This window comes from Talpa occidentalis, unplaced genomic scaffold (assembly GCF_014898055.3).
Source record: "Talpa occidentalis isolate TD23 unplaced genomic scaffold, MPIMG_talOcc4v2.1 talOcc4.8, whole genome shotgun sequence".
Classification (NCBI taxonomy): domain Eukaryota; kingdom Metazoa; phylum Chordata; class Mammalia; order Eulipotyphla; family Talpidae; genus Talpa; species Talpa occidentalis.
In genome coordinates this window covers 7,903,497-7,922,175 of record NW_023605194.1, presented here as the reverse complement: position 1 = coordinate 7,922,175, position 18,679 = coordinate 7,903,497, and the positions used below count along the sequence as shown (strand labels likewise).

The 18,679-nt window shown below is 46.3% G+C and overlaps 1 long non-coding RNA gene across 1 annotated transcript; it reads right to left on the bottom strand.

Annotated features, from left to right (window-relative positions):
• Nucleotides 1-285: 285 nt before the first annotated feature.
• LOC129145028 (uncharacterized) lies at nt 286-17,596 on the bottom strand. The gene is made up of 3 exons (XR_008550015.1): nt 17,474-17,596; nt 1,436-1,649; nt 286-316 (listed from the first exon to the last, which is right to left on the bottom strand). It is a non-coding gene; the product is annotated as an uncharacterized LOC129145028 (long non-coding RNA).
• Between the last annotated feature and the right edge of the window lie 1,083 nt (nt 17,597-18,679).

The following is an 18,679-nucleotide window of genomic DNA, read 5'->3' as shown; positions in this document are numbered from 1 at the left end:
ATTAGGATTTTCTTTGTATTACACTTCTTCAGGTCAAAGATGCCTTCTATCGCTCTGGCCAGATTGCGGAGGGCAAATTCTGGCTTCTATCCCACACCCCACAGCACCCCAAGTTGAAGTTGCTCCCCACCTAGGCCTTGAGGGCGAGTCTGATGCTGTTGGGAGGAGAGAGAAGAGAAAGTCATTGTCACGGCCAAGGTGGTCTCAACTTCGAACCCCAGTTTGATTGATGGTCTCCACAATTCAGAAGGTCCACTGCCTTGGAGATTCAAGGTTCTTTCCGCATCTAATACAGTACCCTCTAGACATTCCCTAACTAGACAAAGATTGGAAAGGTCAGAAGTTGAATAGAAAGGCATATAACATTTTTTAGGCCTACATTATTTCACAGAAGTACTTTTTTGTCTAGAAATAATGCAGCAACATCAGGAATGGGGGCAGGGGACAAGGGACTGGGGTGGGAGGGCACACCAAGTATTGATCTAATGTGTCCCCAGGCCAGGAGCTTTGCCATCTGGTAGGGGCTGAACGCACAGGCACTGGCATCAAAATGCCTGCGCTCAAATCAAGGTTCAATCACTTATTAGCTGCGTGACCCTGGGAGACTTAATCAACCTCTCTGAGTTTCAGGTTTTTTAATCTGTAAAATACGCAGTTTTGAAGAGCAAATGAGATAAAACTTTAAAGCAAGCACTTAGCCTAGTGCCTGGCATACAGTGAACACTTAATACATGTGTGATTTTTTAGTGTATTTAGTATTTCCAACCCCGTAAATCGCTTGTTCATTTTTTTCCTTCATGTGGCAAGTATCTGAGGACCTACTGATGTATGAGAGAGCCATGTTCTTTTCATTACCCTTTCTTGCCTCCCAAGACATAAACCTTAAACTCCTATGCACAGGACAACCATTTATTATGTTGAATGAGGAAAATTCAACTTTTTGTAGTGTCAAAGGCTTGGACTGAAGCTAGTGTGAATCAGTTTTCAGGTATCACAGGACTCAGGAGAAGGGGCACAACTGGATGCCAGCTCAGAGTTAAACCACATGGCTGAAGCCCCAAGCACCAGCGCAGTGTATGCGCTGTGATGTGAACTGGAATCTTGGGTGCCTACCAGGGACTTTCTAGGGGGCTGGGGAAAGAGGACTGGCCTTCGCTTCAGTTGGGCAAGAATAGGCTGGACTGTGCTGTGAGTGCAGTTCCAGGCTGGTGCTTAGCCCTGGGTCTCTGCTCCTGGGGAGTCAAGGGAGACAGCCCAGTGGTGAGCACCTTCAAGCTGAGGGTAGCAAGTGTCTTCCCAGAGACAAAGGTGGAAGAATCCCGTGGGGAACCAAAAGAAGGTCTCTAGTAAACTATGATCACCATCATCATTGATACTGTGTATTTAGTCAAATTCAAAGTGCTTATTAAACATCACTTTTAATCACTTAAATTACCTTGTCTTTTAGCTGTTTGAATGACTTCCCCATGAAGGCATCTCTCCCAAATTAGATTCAGAAATGAGTGACCTCTGAGATGCTCCAACAATGAAAAACACACAACAGGCGTCCGGCAAGACTGGCTGAGATGAAGTTTCACTCCCAGAAGACTTGGCCTCTGTCCTTCCACGTAGCCTGGATGGAAAAGCTCTGTAGTCTCTTGGCTTGTTTCCTTGGGCAAAGGGAATTATTATAAAACATGCTATGCCTTCCATTTATGAAAAACCAGTCCTCTAGAAAGGCACATTGTGTTGGCACAACAAGTAAAGGTAGACTGGTATACACACACACACACAGACACACACACACACACACACAGGCACAGGCCCAGGTTATGAATACACCCATCAGCTTTCAATTAAATGAATGGGATTCTTTATCAGTGAAACAAAATAGCATGGTCAGCCAGAAAATAGCCCCTTTGGAAATATCACCCTCTTTCATTTGGTGGGTGACTTGACTTTGCATTAGGGCGTTTGAGATTCTGATAAGTGGCTGAAGTAGGTTTTCTTCTTTTTAATTTCATCAAACAGCATTTCCTTGCAACTAAAGTCAAAGGTTTGATCTCAACAATTAGGAAGTGAGTTTCATTTTCACTGAACTAGGGGAAAAAATACTTCAATAGAGATAAGACCAGCAAGAAACAGCATCTTGAATAGCATCTGAAACACTCTCTCAAGGAAAAAAAAAGTGTGTACCTGCTCAACCCACTGAGCAAGCCTTAGGACTGAGAAGCGGGCGCTGAGTCCATCTTCCTTTAGGCAGAAGCCAGGACTCTCGTGCTCATTCTGACCTCTGGTGGCTCCTTTGGTGAACTTCATCTGGAAGGTTATAGTGTAAGCAGGACCCACTCTCTTTTTCCGATGATTCATATGAGCTCATGTAATTCTTATCTACAATTACAGTGCCCCAAAGCCACTATCTCGTGACCTGTAGACTTCAGATTCAGTTTTCTACTCAAATTGGCAGAAGTCCTGGCTTTTATTTAATTAAGTCCAGAATTAGTGTTTTTAAATATGCTTCAACATTCAGGTTGAAGCTAGCTCAGGTGAACCACAGGTGAGTCACTTTAATAAACCAGTACACTATCTGATAAGCCCTTGAACATCTCAAACATCAGGCAATAACCTCATTTTTTAGTAGATTATTGGAGCACGGAGGCTAAAATCCATATGATTAAGAACAACAAAAGCCATTTGGAGACAAATAAAGCATCATCAGTTTCTTATGATACAGATATATTAACTAGATCAGTATTGGCACAAGAAGAGACCAGGTTCAGAAAGTCACAAGTGCATGGAAACGTGATAGAGAGAAAAGTACTGTAGATGAGGGCCTCCCTGGTAGCCTAGGGGTTATGTCTCTGCACTATACCACAGGGCCTGAGTTTGATCTCCCATAAGGGAACTAACCCACTTATAGTGCAGCAGACCCACTCTCTCTGGTGAATCCTCATACATACACACACACACATACACACACACACACACACACACACACACACCGCCCTCTGGCCTACACCCCAGTTCTTCTACATGCAAAAAAAAAGTAATGTACATCAAAGGAGAAAGGATACACTCACAGTAAGTGCTGAGAGAATTTGTTATTATTTTGTGCAAACACTAGATCATACCTCAAATGAAAGAAAGGTAACAAAATCAAGAGCACACGTCAAATGTTCTATATGCCTAAGTATAAAAACAGCTTAAAAGTTTAGGAGAAAATACAGGAAATGACATATAAATAATCCACAAAAATATCTAATCCAAAAAACATAGATAAGTATAATTATAGAGCACAAATCTTTGTAACAGCACCTTGATGTTAACAAAGAAAATATTAACAGAGAATGTTAACAGAGAAAATATTTGCAGTCAATGAAATTTAGTATCCAGATTATATAATTCCTACAAACGAATTTTTTTAACTAGGCAAATAATAAATAAAAAAAGGACAAAAATACATGAATTCACAGAAGAAGAAACTCAGATGGCGAATATCATGTACAACCTATTTATAACGACGGAAATGCAGATGAAAACCTCCATGAGATGGAATTTAGCTCCCATCATATGATCCATTTAAAAAAAAACATGAACAACACCTACTCCTGATGTGAAAATTTCCAGAATTCTCTACAATCCTGGTAGAAGTTTAAATTGGCACGATCATTGCTTAACATTTAATAATAGGCAATTAATTATAAACAATGAGTTACTACCTACTTGATGAATATATAATAGGCATATAATTAACGTATATTAAGATCTAAGCAATATCTAATTCAGCCGATGACCCATATTGTTTATAGTCAAGCTCTTCTGGGTCTAGAGAATTTTTTGCACGTATGCACATGGCAGTAATGAGATGGCTGAGACATCAGCCCCTGCCCCACCTTGCTGTGTTCTGACAGAGTTCCGCAGGCGATTGCAAGCAAGGACTGTGAGAACACACAGACCCGGTGGCTCTTACACTGTAGCTGTGTGACCTCCAACAATTACGCAATCTCGCTAGACCCCAGTTTCCTTTTTGTCAATGAGAATAGGGATGTCTCTATCCTGAAATTATCAGAAACATTCAATGACAGTTCTGTAAGTATTGTGTAGGGTGCCTCACACATAGTAGATGCTCAGTAAATTTTCATTGTTGTTATGGCCATCTGCACTGGGGATTAATAATCATTTAAATAATGTATGGCTCAGAAGAAATTATCTTTCCTGATGAGGAAGATATCAAGATGGAACATTGAACGATCTATAGTTATTCTTAACAGAATAGAATAGCAGCCAGACTGTCCCACTGGGGAAATAAGCAGAGCTGCAGGACCAGCTTCACCACCCCTTAGATTACAGAGCAAAAAAACTCATCCACCCCAAGTCATTGTCTTCCCCAAGTCTTTTCAGTCCCCGCTAATTGGCAGGGGAGGCCCATGGCACATGGTAAGACACCTACTTTCTCACTCACTGACAAGCTTGGTTTCTGATCATCTATAAGACCCACGTACTAAGTTTGCAAGGCATCTTATTACCCACTAGGGTGACACAGACACTTGTGTTGATGCCCAATTCCCAACCTGGCCACAGGGAAGACCAGAAATGTGCCTAATGAAGATGCTGGGCTGGTACATGCCTGCAGGATTGCAAGAGTCAAGAGATCTGCAAGAGTCAACTTTACATTTCTGCAAATTGGCCAGATGACAAGAAATAAGACTGAAGCTAGACAAGGCCTTGGTTTAAATAAAAAGGAGGGAGGAGTATAATCTGGATACTAAGATTTCATTGACTGCAAATATGTCTCAGTGTAAAAGCAGGTTGTATGGGGAAAGGCAGGGGAAATTCTTTGACCAGATCCTTTCCCATGAGAACAAACTCTCTTGGAATCATTTTGCTAAACTGATATAAAAACCTATGCTTTTGTCTTGATTTTTGCCTGTCTGTGGCTCTCCTCAGAGGTCATAGCTCTAAGGCCTCTCAGAAATTTGGATGCAACATAGAAATAGCACAATGAACTACACTTTACACTATATAAAGAATTGTCCCTCCAGAAATTGCAAATATATTTATGTAAGAAATGCAAATCGGTAGACCCGTTCAGCTGTCTTTTCCAGAAAGTTTCACCTACGGCATAAACCAAACCTAATAATATTTCACAAAAGATCATTTCTCTGGGTCTCTAAAATGTTCATTCTCCCTGTTAAGTTGTATTTAAGACAAAATAGAATTGAAACATCAGGTAAAATTACTCCACGCTTAGCTTTCATTACGAATTAACCATCAGCTATGATTGCCTTGGGTGCTAAAATCTATAAATTCCATAACTTTGTCCTTGTGGGGAAGCCATTTTTCCATCTCAAACCTAAATGCGTATTTTCCTTTCCCAGCAAGATTCAGACACAAGTTTATCACTGTGGAGGACAAATGTTCAAGGTATCTCCTCCTCTACACACAAAGACACACTTTTGTCCCCTTGATCATTGTTTCTGAAATTCATTTGTGAGACAGTTTGAAAAATAGGTTGCAAGAGCAGACTGACAAGAAGAATGTAGAATTTTCCATGCCATGCCAACTGTAACAGGGAAATGCTAGACAAGCAAAGAAATCGGTACCCAGTCAAATAGCTTTACATGTATGTAAATTGGCTGGAAATGTGCCTGTCAGCCTTTGCTTTCTGCACCCGAGTCCTGAGCACTGCAAGGTCTTCAGAGCTGTAGACAAGGTTTGGATGCCACAAAACCAATTCAATTCTTCAACAGCAAGCAGCACTCACAATCCCACTGCCCCCTGGTTCAGCTGCAGGGGCTTTTTCTCTTTTTTTTTTTTTTTTTTTTTGGTGGGCCCCTCGCCAGTGGCCAGGGATCGAACCGGTGCCCAGTGCTCAACCGCTGCACCACCAGGGGAGGCCCTTGCAGAGGCTTTTTAACATCAATGTGGTCGTGTATTTAGTCCAACCATTAACTGAGCACCTGCCACATACACATAGATAGGACACGCCCCTCGCCATCACTCTTTCCAGCCAGGAGAAATTATTTACCTGCTCTCTAATGAGTTGGCTCCCAGGTCATTGGGGGGTTGTGGATACTGGTTGCTATTGAAGAGTTGAATTTGTTTTGCTGGCCCACACCCTGACTTGACCTCCTGCCCCCAGGAACACTTGAGGAGAACCAGGTATCAAGGTCATTCACACACACCCCACCCCACCCTACTCCCCACTGTGTGACCAATGCCTCCCTGACCCTGCAGTTTTGCCCATTCACCTGCCTGGCAGAAGCCTGGGGACTCCTCACTTCAGTGGCCACCAAGCTGAGCCCGGCTATCTGCCAGTTTTCTCATCTCCCTCTGCCCTTTATGTTCATCTGCTTGTGTCCCTTTCTGCTAGCATGAGTTGAGTTTTCTAGTAGCTTATGGGTGATAGAGTTCAGGCTGCAGATGTTTAGTGGGGATCGAGGCCTGAGAAGTGAAAGGGGGAGGAATCACACTGCGCAGAGGAACAGACCATGCAAACTTGACAAAAACGCAAAACTCCACCAATCTGTCCAGAGCTCCAGAATGACCATTGCTTGGTAAGTTGACCTGTTTTGAGGCAAGGTGGCCCAGCCTGTGCACTCCTGCTCTGACCAGTCACTGAATAAAGGGTGCCACCTAGGACCATGGCCACCCCGAAGGGGCTCAGAGCTAGAGGCTGCTGCTAACCCCACGCCCCAAACAGGGCCAGAATCCTTCCCAGGCAGAGGCCTGCCAGCCCATATCCCTACACAGACCTCTCCCTACACAGACCCCTCCCTACACAGGCCATCTTCAGCACAGACCCTGCTGTGAGCTCACAGATATGTGGGCCTGCCCAGGGCTCCCTCCTGCCTCTGGTCTTTGTCCACAGGCTCTCCTTGGACTTCTGGAGAAGCACGCAGTTCCCTAGAACTTACTATTGGCATGTTAATGCTGGAAAGTACCTCCAAAGATGCTGTGGGTGGCCATGGATGCAGGAAGTTTCCACTGTCAATCCACTGCCTCTTAATGTGGTCCATCCCCCCTCTAAGCCTCACTTCCTTAGCCCTCACTCCCTCAACCCTGCACAGTCCAGTCTGCACCAGAGGTGCTGCTGTCTGGTGATGTTCCCAAAGAAGTCCCAGTGAAGAAAAGGACACTGGGGGGCACTGCTCCCGTGCCACTAAAAATCACCTCCACCTGAGAGCCTTCTTGGATTAATACCTTCTAATTCTGATTATGAACTTGCAGGTTTCGTGTATTAGTTGACATTGAAACCAAATGGCATTGCATAAAATTTCAAAGCATTACCGAAGTTATTATTCTTATTGCATCAGTCCTTTCTTAAATCAATTAGACAGCAAATCAGGCTAGGGAGCATCTTAGTGCCATTAGGGACACTTCAGATGGCAGTTCTTTGCCTTTTATAAACTGGATTTGGTGTAATGAGATTTGACCTGGTTGGTGGTTATTTGCATATTTGCTGAACATTTTCGAGAATGTTCCTCATGTGAAATCTGTATTAAATTGGCAGGTTTCAGCCACAATCAAAAGACCCCATCGTGATGCAGCAGCTTTCCTATCACTCTATATGGGTTATGGTAAAACACGCTCTCATTAGGGTCCTTGAGGACAAAAAGGTGCCAGTATGTTTCAAACATGTGTCCGTCACCCATGCCCAGCCTCCACCCACGTGCACGCCTGGGGAGGAAGGCCAGCATGGGCAGTCATGCGGCTGCAGGGTGACCCAGGCTCTGTGCAGGAGCCTGTGCCGACAAACTGAACTTCCTTGCAAGTGCTTTGAAACTTGAGGGCTCAAAGTTGGCTCGCTGCATGGCTACATAGCCCCCAGGCCTCTGAGAAGTCGGTATTTAAAGACATTTCTGGAAAGACCAACCATCATCCTTAGGAACCAGCAGTTAAGGGGAGCCCCCCTCCCCGCCCCCAGCTGTGTTGAATCAGGGTAGTTGCATCCTGTTGGAGCTTTTCCCTGTGTTGTACATCGATATTTCTTGATCTCTTCCTGCCATGCGAATGTCAAGTCACACTGGATAAAATAAAGAACGGTGATAATCAGAAGCACCACACAATCCACCCAGGGTCTGGGATCCAAGCTTCCAGGAAATCCTCGGGGATGTGTCTCAAGGTGAATTCTGGCAAGTGATCAGCACATTGTCTCTCGAAACCCAATCAATTAGCAGACAAGCCTTTGCCTAAAGTGACTATTACTACAGACTCCAAATCACCTCCCGGCCTTCTGTTGTCCTTAGCGCCAGGCAATATCCCAGGTTTTCTCTCCCTAAAAAAGTCTAAGTAAAAACAAGAGTAAAACATTCTCCATGCCCCCTCCCCAGCACACCCCCCTCACCCCAGGACAGACTGAAAACTCAGGATCGTGAATAAAAATCCAACCTCTGCCTAATGCATTTCCCTGGTGGAGGGGCTGTGTGGCTTAGCCGTTCTTCCACTACACAGGCAAAAATGCAGAGTTTGTCTCTTTTGTCAGTCTGGAGATAAAATCCTATTCTTTGTAATCCCTGAAGAAACAAATCAAATAAACTCGGGCTGAGCTAACCATTTTCAATCCATCAAAGCAATCAAATTCTGTTTACCTGAATCACAATGATTTCTAAAATGTTATTAAAAGTAAAATGGAGTTTAACTATTCCAAAAAAACGAAAATGATGTGCAAACACAAAAGGTATAAGATTTCTGTAATTATGTAGACATAAAGTCGGTGGTATCATTTGAGTCTCAATACATTGTAGCTACGGCTTGTAAAGATAAAGAGCCCTTTGTCTAGCTGGCTTGCTGCAAGTGGTGCATAAACATAATTAATGTAAGATGTCTTCAAAGAGGTGACTATTCATTTAGTTAGTTTTATTGCTCTTTCGGGCAAACAATGATTTTAGAATTTAATAAACCAATTAACTGATTATGTCTCACCCAAAATATTTGTATATCACCCCTTCGATCATCTCAAAAATCCTCATCCCGTTTCTTAGCCAGAGCGTGTTGTTGCAAATGTGACTAATTAGGAAATTTGGCAAATGACTGGCTGGCAGGTTCGCAGAGACACAGTCTTTGGGATTTTATCTGCATGTGCTTTTGCCACCATTCACAACCACAACAGAAAGCCCCCTTCTCGGTGCCATTTAAAGTTCAGATGCTGATCAGGAATATTTAGTCACTTGGAAAGAAATGGTGATCGTGCTCCTGCTTCGTTATAATTCTTCAACTGTTCTGCAGGGGGAAAACACAGCCCTCAGCGCCTCTTCTTCAGCCCCTCAAAATTTCTTTTCCCCTCCAGTCAGGAGTCACTTGGTGGCCACGGGTCTCTATCACCGGCTGTCTCGGGACAGGGATGGCACCAGGTGGCAGCATTTCCATCGTGACCTTCCACTCACTATCAGGCCGAGAAAAGCTGGCTGGGGAGACATGCACCCCCAGATACAACTGGACAACCTGGCAAAGGGCAGAAAGTTTCAACCTGGTCACATTGTTTCTGCACCTTGAAACGTGAAATTGTCCTGACAGGTTCTCAGTCTTACAAACATATGTCAGTAAAGGCCTAGAAACGGAGTCATTTAAGAGGGTTTGCTGGGCCCCTCAGCAAAAGATGTTTTCATTATTGGCTCAAATGGCTGGAGAGCCCAAGGCCCACAGAGGGTTCCAGCGGGGCCTTCTCACCAGGCTTACTTTCCCAGCACCCTGCCCCCCGCAAGGCAGGTAACTTTATTTCATTGACCAAAGTGTCCGTTCATTCCTGGAGCCCAAATGGACAGCCTCCAGCCTCCCCGTCATGAACCAGAGATGGTCCCGGCCCTCAGGAGCATGCAGAACGGGAGGGCAGGAGGAGATACAGATGCTCCAGTGGGAGGAGGAAGAGCGAACCAGGACACTCAGGAGCCTCAGAACCTGGGAGTCCTGGAGAAGATTTGCCTGCAGGTGCCATGGGGAGGGCCCAGGAGTCTGGACCCGGAGGGCAGGCGGTGGAAGGGGAAGCTGGGCTGGGCGAGACTCGAAGTCGTGGGGAGTTTGAACTTCACCCTGAGTGCAATGCAGCCACCTTGACGTTTTTTTTAGGCAGGGCTGTGCTGTGATCATATTTACCTTCTGGAAATACACACACCAGACTCCTCCCTCCAGTACCCTCCCCCCAAATCCTTGATGGTTTAAGGTTAATACAGTTAATGCTGCTCAGTGATTAGTGGTTTATTTTCCATGAGAAAACTGAGCCATTGGTATAATTTTGTGGGTTTTTTATTTTTTGTTTGTTTGCTGAGCTCTATTTTAAAGTCGGCACCTGCTGCCTTGGGTGCAGTTTGAGAGAAATGCAGAGAGGCTGAGGCAGGCCCAGAGCAACTAGGATGCGTCAGCCACTCGCTCTGCACTGTCTTCCAGTATTTAGAGCACCCCTTTCTTTGAGTCGTGTCTGCCACGTGCCAGGCCAGGTGTGGGGAGCTCGGGCAGCACCCAGGTGCCCAGCTCTTGCCAGGGCTTCGCCTTTAAGTGTCTGAAATGTTTCGTGGACCCTTCTCATGTCTAGATCTTCACCACCCCACACTTCCTCAAGCACCAGGGGTGCTGAAGAGCCAGAGATGAGACAGGTGATACACACCTTGGGGTGCCCCTTTCAAAAACAGGTTTAAACAGAATTCCAAGGATAGGAGGGATGTAGGTGGTCTTGGTTGATGCTTCGTGCACCTGCCATGGTCCGCAGCATTGTCTCCTCCCTCTGCTCCCCCTCTTACCCCTCCCCACATTCAGAAACAGCTGCATTCCTGGCCCCACTTCCAAGCTTCCCCACACCCACCTCTACCAGAGGCAGCAGTTTTCTCTGAGACCCCCGGTATCCCCTACTCAGGGAAACCTGGCCCCTGCCTCTCCACTCCCTCTCTTGCCTGATGTTCACTGTAAAACTTTGTTTTACTGACCATGTATTTACTTATTCTGGCCAACCCCTAGTCTGGGAACTTTTTGGTTAAGCACATGATTAAGAACTCGGCCTCCGGCAGGAATCCCTCAGAACTCCTAAATCAGCACCAGAATGTAGCAGAAGCTCCATTAACGTTTGACAAATGTGAAGCCGATGACTGGACGCAGGAGGGAGGAGCACCCCATCGTATCAATCTGCCAACTCCAGTGATCCCGCTAAGTGCTTCATAAAAGCTTGATATTGAGGAAAGTGCATTGCTCAAGCCCCAGAAATTGACAGTGGCTCCCAGAAGAATTTTCACTTCTAGGCCTTTCAGCTGTCTTGACATGGTCCCTCACCCACAGTTCCGAGCAAACACTGCAAAACACACACAACTAATTCAGAAGAGGAAAAAGAAACAATGCAGGTGGCTTGTTGATTTTTCGGCCTTTCAGCTCAATCAGGAAGGTCTCTCTTGCAGCCCTGCGAGAACAGAATGTGGCTGAGTGACAGTGTTACTCTTATCTCTCTAAAAACCCCACAAAGTCCTGTGAATAAGATGACAAGTATTACCCAAGGGCCTGGAATTGTGTAGAGGCAGGAAGACCACAGTACAGGTTTTCTGATCCAGCAGATGGGGTAAAGGAGGAGAGAGAGTCCTGGAGCCCTCAGTGGCTTTTGCAGGTTTTTTGTTTAGATTTACCAGGCACATGGCAGGCAGGGGTGCTGGGGGGCTGGCAGGCCTCCTGGCCCCCCAGCAGGTCTTCACTCTATCTGGGTTCTCCGGCGTTCTCTCGTGTTCTCTCTGCTTCTCTGCTCTCCTGCTTCCGTTCGTTCTTGGCTTCTGCTGGCGTCCCCATGACACCGCCCTTATAAACTCAGTCTCTCAGCCCAGGTGTACCCACTTCGGGTGCCCGCCATCAGGCATGCATTCAGGACCGCAGGTTTCCCTCATCTATCCTAATGGCAGGAGGGCAGAAAAGCCTGATACTTTTTACCTTACTCTACAACCTGTGGGTCTCAAATTTCGGGGTGCATCAGAATCCCTGGGAAGGCTTCCAAGAATACAAGCACCGAGCCCCTCTCTGGATTCCCTGATACACGAAGTCCAAGACAGAGCTCAGAGTCACATTATAACAGGTTCCCAGGTGATGCTGATACTGCTGATTGGGGACCCCACTTGGAGACCCACTGCCCTTGACTGTGGATCAAGACCTTGCCTGAGGGTCTGAGACCCATCAGCTCTCAGATCCTTGGTGCAGGTCTCACTGACTTCAGCTTAGCAAATGCCCAGGCAGCAACAGAAAATGAAATCAGCCTACTTGCCCGGCCCAAGAAGCCTCTCCAGTAGCTGAAGAAGGGCGTGGCTGTCTGCCTGCACCAGTCAGGCCCCAGGCTGGAGAAGGCCAGGGCCAGAGAGATTATTTTTTCAAACAACTATCCTGATACCACCTGCATGCCGATTCCTTCAGCTCGCCTTTGAGATGGTCGTGGTGTGGATTTGCAGAAGGAGGTCAGAGGAAAGTTGAGTTCTGACTCAGATTTCATGAAAACAGATTTTCAAATCAAATCAGATAAAACATCTCAGTGCAGGGGACTGCTCCCCCACACACACACGAGACCTCTCCTATTAAGGGGGAAAATGCTTGAAAAACCTCTTCAACATCAAATAGCAACTTAAGAGCATTTTCTGGTGATTTAAACTTAAACGAATCAGAAACATCTGGATTAAATTTGACTCAAATTCTACACAATCTAAACAATTAAGGTGGGGGAGGAAGCACTCAGCAAACCTTGCCTTGGGTTTAATCAAGCCTGGAGCATTTGGAAATTGGTGTGAGGTGTTGATGAGCTGGAGTGAGGCCGGAAGGCCCAGCTCCGTGCCCTGAAGGCTCAGATGTGACAGACACCCCACCCTCCCCAGACTCCTGGAGGGGGGGGCCCTTATATCTTCTCATCACGGTCCTATTAAGACTGCTGGTTCAGAATCAGATGCTTCCGACAAATCTGAAGGCCTGACGACCAGGGGCAGACAGGAACTGTGAAGGGCACAGAACCTGAGCTCTGGGAGTGGTGACGAGTTCATCAGGGAAATACACCCGACCATCTCCCGATCTCAGTGACTTCACACAATTAAGCTTCTCCTGTGTATCATCTGGGTGATGCTCCTCCAATCACTAGGTGTCTCGGCTGCCCCATCACCCCCTCTACCATGCATCTTGCTCTGACATCCCCACACTGCTCAGAGGAGAAGGGCAAGAAGGATGGATGGACGGACAGACAGAAGGATGGATAAGTGGAAGGGTGGAAGGATGGATGGATGGATGGACAGATGGCCTCGTTTGAGTCTCAGCCCTGTCATTTAAGAACCAGGAAATAGGGCCTCCCTGGTGGCACAAGGAGTTAAGCACAGCACTAGGAAGCTGTCCGCAGCTTCTGCAGCCCAACTTCGATCCTGAGCCAGGATGCTGACCCACATGCACAGCAGACCTCTCTTGACTCGCCCGCTGCTCCCCTCAGCAGCGTATTTTAGTCAGTCTGCCTGCTCTGCTCCCCATTCTGTCTCCAGTGAATTCTCTCACCCTCCGCAACTCTGGCCTGTACCCCAGTTCTTGTATGCATAAATAAATAAATCTTTTAAAAAAAAAAAGAACTGGGAAATGTTCTGTAAGACACGTGGCCCCTGAAAGTGTGGGCTCTTCCTCCATCAAATGGCATTCATGCTGGAGAGCGCCACCTCATGGGGTTCATGTCTGAATCAAATAAGGTCTGCCCCTGGACCTTTGCTGCTGGTAGCATTGCCCCCCACCCATACTGCTAGAACTGTGCACCCTCAAATCTGCATTTTAATGGTCTCCTGGGGTGACTCACGCACACGCTGCAATTTGGCCATAACAGCAGCCAGCATGTGGTAAATGCTCAGTGGACAGCAGCCGCCCCTCTCAGCCACGGACTATAGCCCGATGGTCACTGAGTCGAATGACCCCTCACCCACTCATAATCAGCAGGAACATCAGAGAGATTATCCAGGGAGGGGACTGGCTTCTCGTGTGAGCTGTGACAATTCCCACTGACATCCTTTCATAGAAGGTTGGAGAAGGGCCTTTATTTTAACTGACAAATCAAAGCAAGTCAGGACTAAGACTGAAATCACTTTATCCTCATTACCCCAAGGAATGTCAGCCCAGATGGCACGCTGCCCTCGTCATTACATGCTGATCACAGACCCTGCATGTTACCTGGGATCAACCCAGAAACATAAAAAGTAGGGAACCGACCCAGATTTTTAAACAGGCTGTCACACACAAAATTTCCTTCCGGGGTGGGGCGGGGGGCTGGCAAGGGGAGGATTAGGACCAATGTCAAGTAAATCATCCCTCCTCCTCCCTGGTAAATGCATTTCCATGGCTACTCAGCTCTCCAAAGCCAGTTCTGTCGGCTCACTTAGCGGATGGCACTAACTCCCACCCCCACCCCACCCCCAGCCCCAGCCCCTTGAGGTTGAGAGAGTCTTCTGGCCGGCTGCCCGCAGGCCTAATTTCTGTGATTACCCCAAATCATCACCCAGAAAGCACCCTCTGCGAAATGACTAAACTAAACCCATATCAGGTGTCCCATCCCCAAGCTTGCCCCGCTCCCACCCCCACCTCCTGCCACACAGGCCTGCCCGAACACAAGACACTTGAGTGCTTTCTCTTGTACCGATCATGCAACTTCTGAATCTCAATTTCCTCCCCGCCGCAGGGCACTGAGTCCCACCGCCCCTGCTCTGAGCAATAGGAAGCCCAGCAGTGCTCCTCGCTGCCCAGGGCCTCCCGTGCCCGCCCCTCCTCTCTTCTCTTGCTCCTTCTTCCCTCTTACACACACGCCACATGCACACACAGATGCACGCACACGCAGAATACTCAGAACATTAAAGAAAGCTGTTAAGCTAATCGGGTGCATCTAAATGGGCAATATATATTGAGTCCATGCTCCATTGATCATAATTATTGCAGGGCCCTTTATCAAGTAGCCATCTTAAACCATTATTTAGAGATCATTTTGCTTTCCATTACTGTCACTATATTGCAAAATTCGCTGGGAATTGGATGCCTGGTGATAGAGGGTGTGCACGGTATTAGCTGCGAATCTGCCCCTGTCATCCAGGAGTGTTTCCAAACGGAGCCTTAGCGCCATAGTCAGTGAACTTTGGAAGCGCCCCCCTCCCCAACCCACCCCCATCAGCTTTATGGCAGAAAAATAAATCCTCCACCCGGGTCTGATTTTCCACCTTGGCTCTGCAAACAATATCACCATTATTCTTGCCTCCCGATAATCCCCAGTAAGACCCCGCGCCATACAAAGCCCCAGCTCACGCCGGACGTTCAGCGGATAAAGTGCGGTCACTGCAAAGGGCCTGAATAAAGGCATCTGGTCTGTGGGAACGAAAACAAGGGTGCCTTATCTGGAGTACCCCATCCCCAAAAGGGGAACTTTCTACAAAATCTACGGCCCCCCCTCTTCTCCACACTAAGGACGCCTTGCTGGGTGAACTACGTCATCTTCCCTGCCACCCCAAAACCCTGGTCCTACAGCAGTATCATCCCTTGCCCATCCTTTAAAATGAGACCTCACGGGCTTTTCAGCATGATGCCATGCATGGAGGGTGGTTAAACTGGGTGCTTAAGGCCTCTCTTCAGAGCCAGGTGGAAACCAAGACTCAGCCACAGGCTCCCTGCTGAGCCTGGGGCAGCCCATTCAGCCTCTCTGGCTCCAGGGCTGCCTCTGCAGGACAGGGGTTATCAGCTGCTGAAAGTCCCTACCTTGCAGGGACCCCCAGAGGGTAGGTGGCTCCATACCTTAACTGGTATTACTGTTACCTAGTGGTTCTCACAGTATCACCTGGGCAGCTTCCATGAGGTCTCTGAGGATAACCTTGGGGTGGGGGTTGTGGGGCAATTTACACCAACCAAGTGGATTTGCAATGTCTAATGTAGAAGTACAAGCAAAAAGATACGTAAATATTTTAAGGTAAATGCCTCTCAAAGGACCACACCAAAACAAAGTTTTATGATATCAAAATTCAAAACTTGTTTTGCTGACAAACGATAACCCAATAAAGTTAAATGACAAACCAGAACAAATTTTCAATATATATGATATTCAAGGGATAAGTATGTTTGTTACTTAAAGAATATATCAAATTCCACCAGAAATATATATACCAAAAAAATCCAGTAAAAGTTTGGGTAAAGGACATAAACAAAGTATTCACAAATGAAGGAATATAGTTAATAACCACATATATTATCAGCAATCAAAGTTATATAACCTAAAATACAAGAGTGAGCCCTTTTTACTTATTGTATTACCATAGATTTTCTTTTAAAGAATGGGCAGAATTGTCAAAAACATACACTCACTGTCACATATTGTAGGTAGGAAGGTAAGTTCAGGTTTTTTTGTAGGGGGGGTGGTTAGCTGGGATGTAGCCAAAGGCTAGACTTTGAGCCAAGCAAATACACTTCTGAGACTCTATCCGAGGAAATAACTGAACGAGAGCACAAGGACAGCACAAGGATGCTCTCTGCAGCAACTGGAGTGTTAATCTTTAAAAATTAGGGCAGAAACCATCTGCCTTTAATGCACACTCATCCAGGGTCTGAGTGTGCATCAGGAGGTGACACCACCCCCAGAGCTTCTCACCCTGAGGCTGGGATGGGCCCAGAGAATTTGCATTTGTAAGAAGTGCTCAGGAAAAGCTGGCACTGATGCCCTGGGTCCGTCTGGAAAGCCACTGTGATAGATCACAACTTAGTGAGGAAAGCAAATTACCAAAGGGATCCAGAGTCCCTGAGTTCCTTATGCATAGGAAAAAAACTCTCAAGGATAAACCTGAAAATGCTAACAATGATTATTTCTACATGTCAAGATTATGGGTGCATTTAATTGTTTAATGACCGACATAAACGATTTATATAAATTTAATTAATCAGCCATTTCTCCCTCTACTAAGTGACTTTTATGAAACCCACGTGTGTCTGAGCCTCCTGCGCGGCCTCTGCGCTTGCCTGCAGACACTTGGGACCAGACTCAACACTTCAGGTTTTTTTTTTTTATTATTATTAACAACTCCTTTATTAAATATAATTCCCATTCCATACAATGCACCCATTTAAAGCATACACTTCAATGCCTTTTAGTCTACTCACAGAATTGTGCAACCATCACCACAATCAATTTTAGAGCATTTTCATCACCCCAAAAAGAAACTCGTACCCCCCCTCTCCACAATCACTCCCATTTCACCCCATCCCTCCCCTCCCGCCGCCTGGCAACCACTAATGTACTTCCTGTCTCCCTGGATTTGCCTGTTCTGGACATTTCATAAAATTGGAATCACACATTATGAGGTCCTCTGTGACTGGCTTCTTTCACTTACACGTTGCTTTATGCAGAATCCCTCCCCTGGTGGGTAATTCCCAAATCCACCTTGTCTAGCATGCCTCACTCAAGCAAAGCACCAGCTTCCACCCCAGGAAGATCCCACAGACTGGAGTAAAGTCCTTAAAGCTTAATGCACCCTGTATGTGGCCCCAGGAGATTTTAACTTACTGTTGGGATCTCGCCTCTGCTGGGACCGGTTGAATTTTGAGACACGTCACCTCCTAATAGACATCGTCCTCTTCGGGGACTGGAAAACACTAGCCCCTCAGAGTTGTTGGGGAATTCAGTGAATTAATACACACCCGCTGCACAAACCAGCACCTGTGACCATGTCAACGTTCGGCACGTGTGAGCTGTTAGCATCACTTTAACAGTTAATTGGATTCCTGTACGTAGCAAGATTTCTTTGTTATAAAGCTCTGACGTGGTCACTGAAGCAGATGCCTGGAGTAGATCTTGTAAAATCTGCTCTTATGCAAATGTCCAGCCGACTTCTCCTTGAAGGGACAGGAGGAAAGGCTTGAGAAGACTTTTAGCTGATTCCAGCCCACGCAGTGGCCCCAAGCTAAGTGATTAACCCTCAGGGAGGGCTGAGGGAAGTTCTATTAATAGATCAGACATAAGCTCAAGTCATCTTCATAATAATCGCAATACCATTAAAAATGAATGTCAACATCAACTCAATTTTATTTGTTTCTCTACAATTGTTATTCAATGTAAAACATTCTTGGGGGGTACCGGTAATGTCCATGTGCTCCCCACCTGGCAAGATCTGTCATGAGAACTGGAAAAAGCATAGCCAAGCCCCCAGAACAGTGCTCAAACCTTATCAGCTTGGCACTGCCAACTAAGCCCTCTGAATATGACACAGCCAGCTTAATTGCTCAGAATTTTTCTTATACTGTTTAGGGCCATTTGCCATTTATTTCTAATTTTTGTTTCTTCTCTAACTCAAAGGCATTGCTGCCCTTAACTTTTAAAATTCAGCCTGATCAGTAAATAGCTTTTGAGAGCTACCCTGTTGTAAGAGTTGGCAAAACTGGACATTTCTGAGCAAGACTAATTTTTTTGGTGAAAACATCTCACACTTAAGATAACTCGGGTTCCCCTCCAGATGAAGGAACAAGAATCACCAGGGAAGGCCCCCCATATATGCACCCATCGGCAGCCAGAACGTGTTCTCTGAAGCTGAGTGTGTGCTGTACCCCCCAGGCCCAGCCACCCACGCCCCCCAACCACCCACTCTGGCTCCAGTGTCCCCAGACCCCATAACTGGTTTCTTTCTGTGGAGGTATCCATCCCACCTCCCAGCTCCAGGGCAGGCTCAACCTCTGCTTAACCTCAGACTCAAGTGGGGGAGAAAAGTTCCCGGAT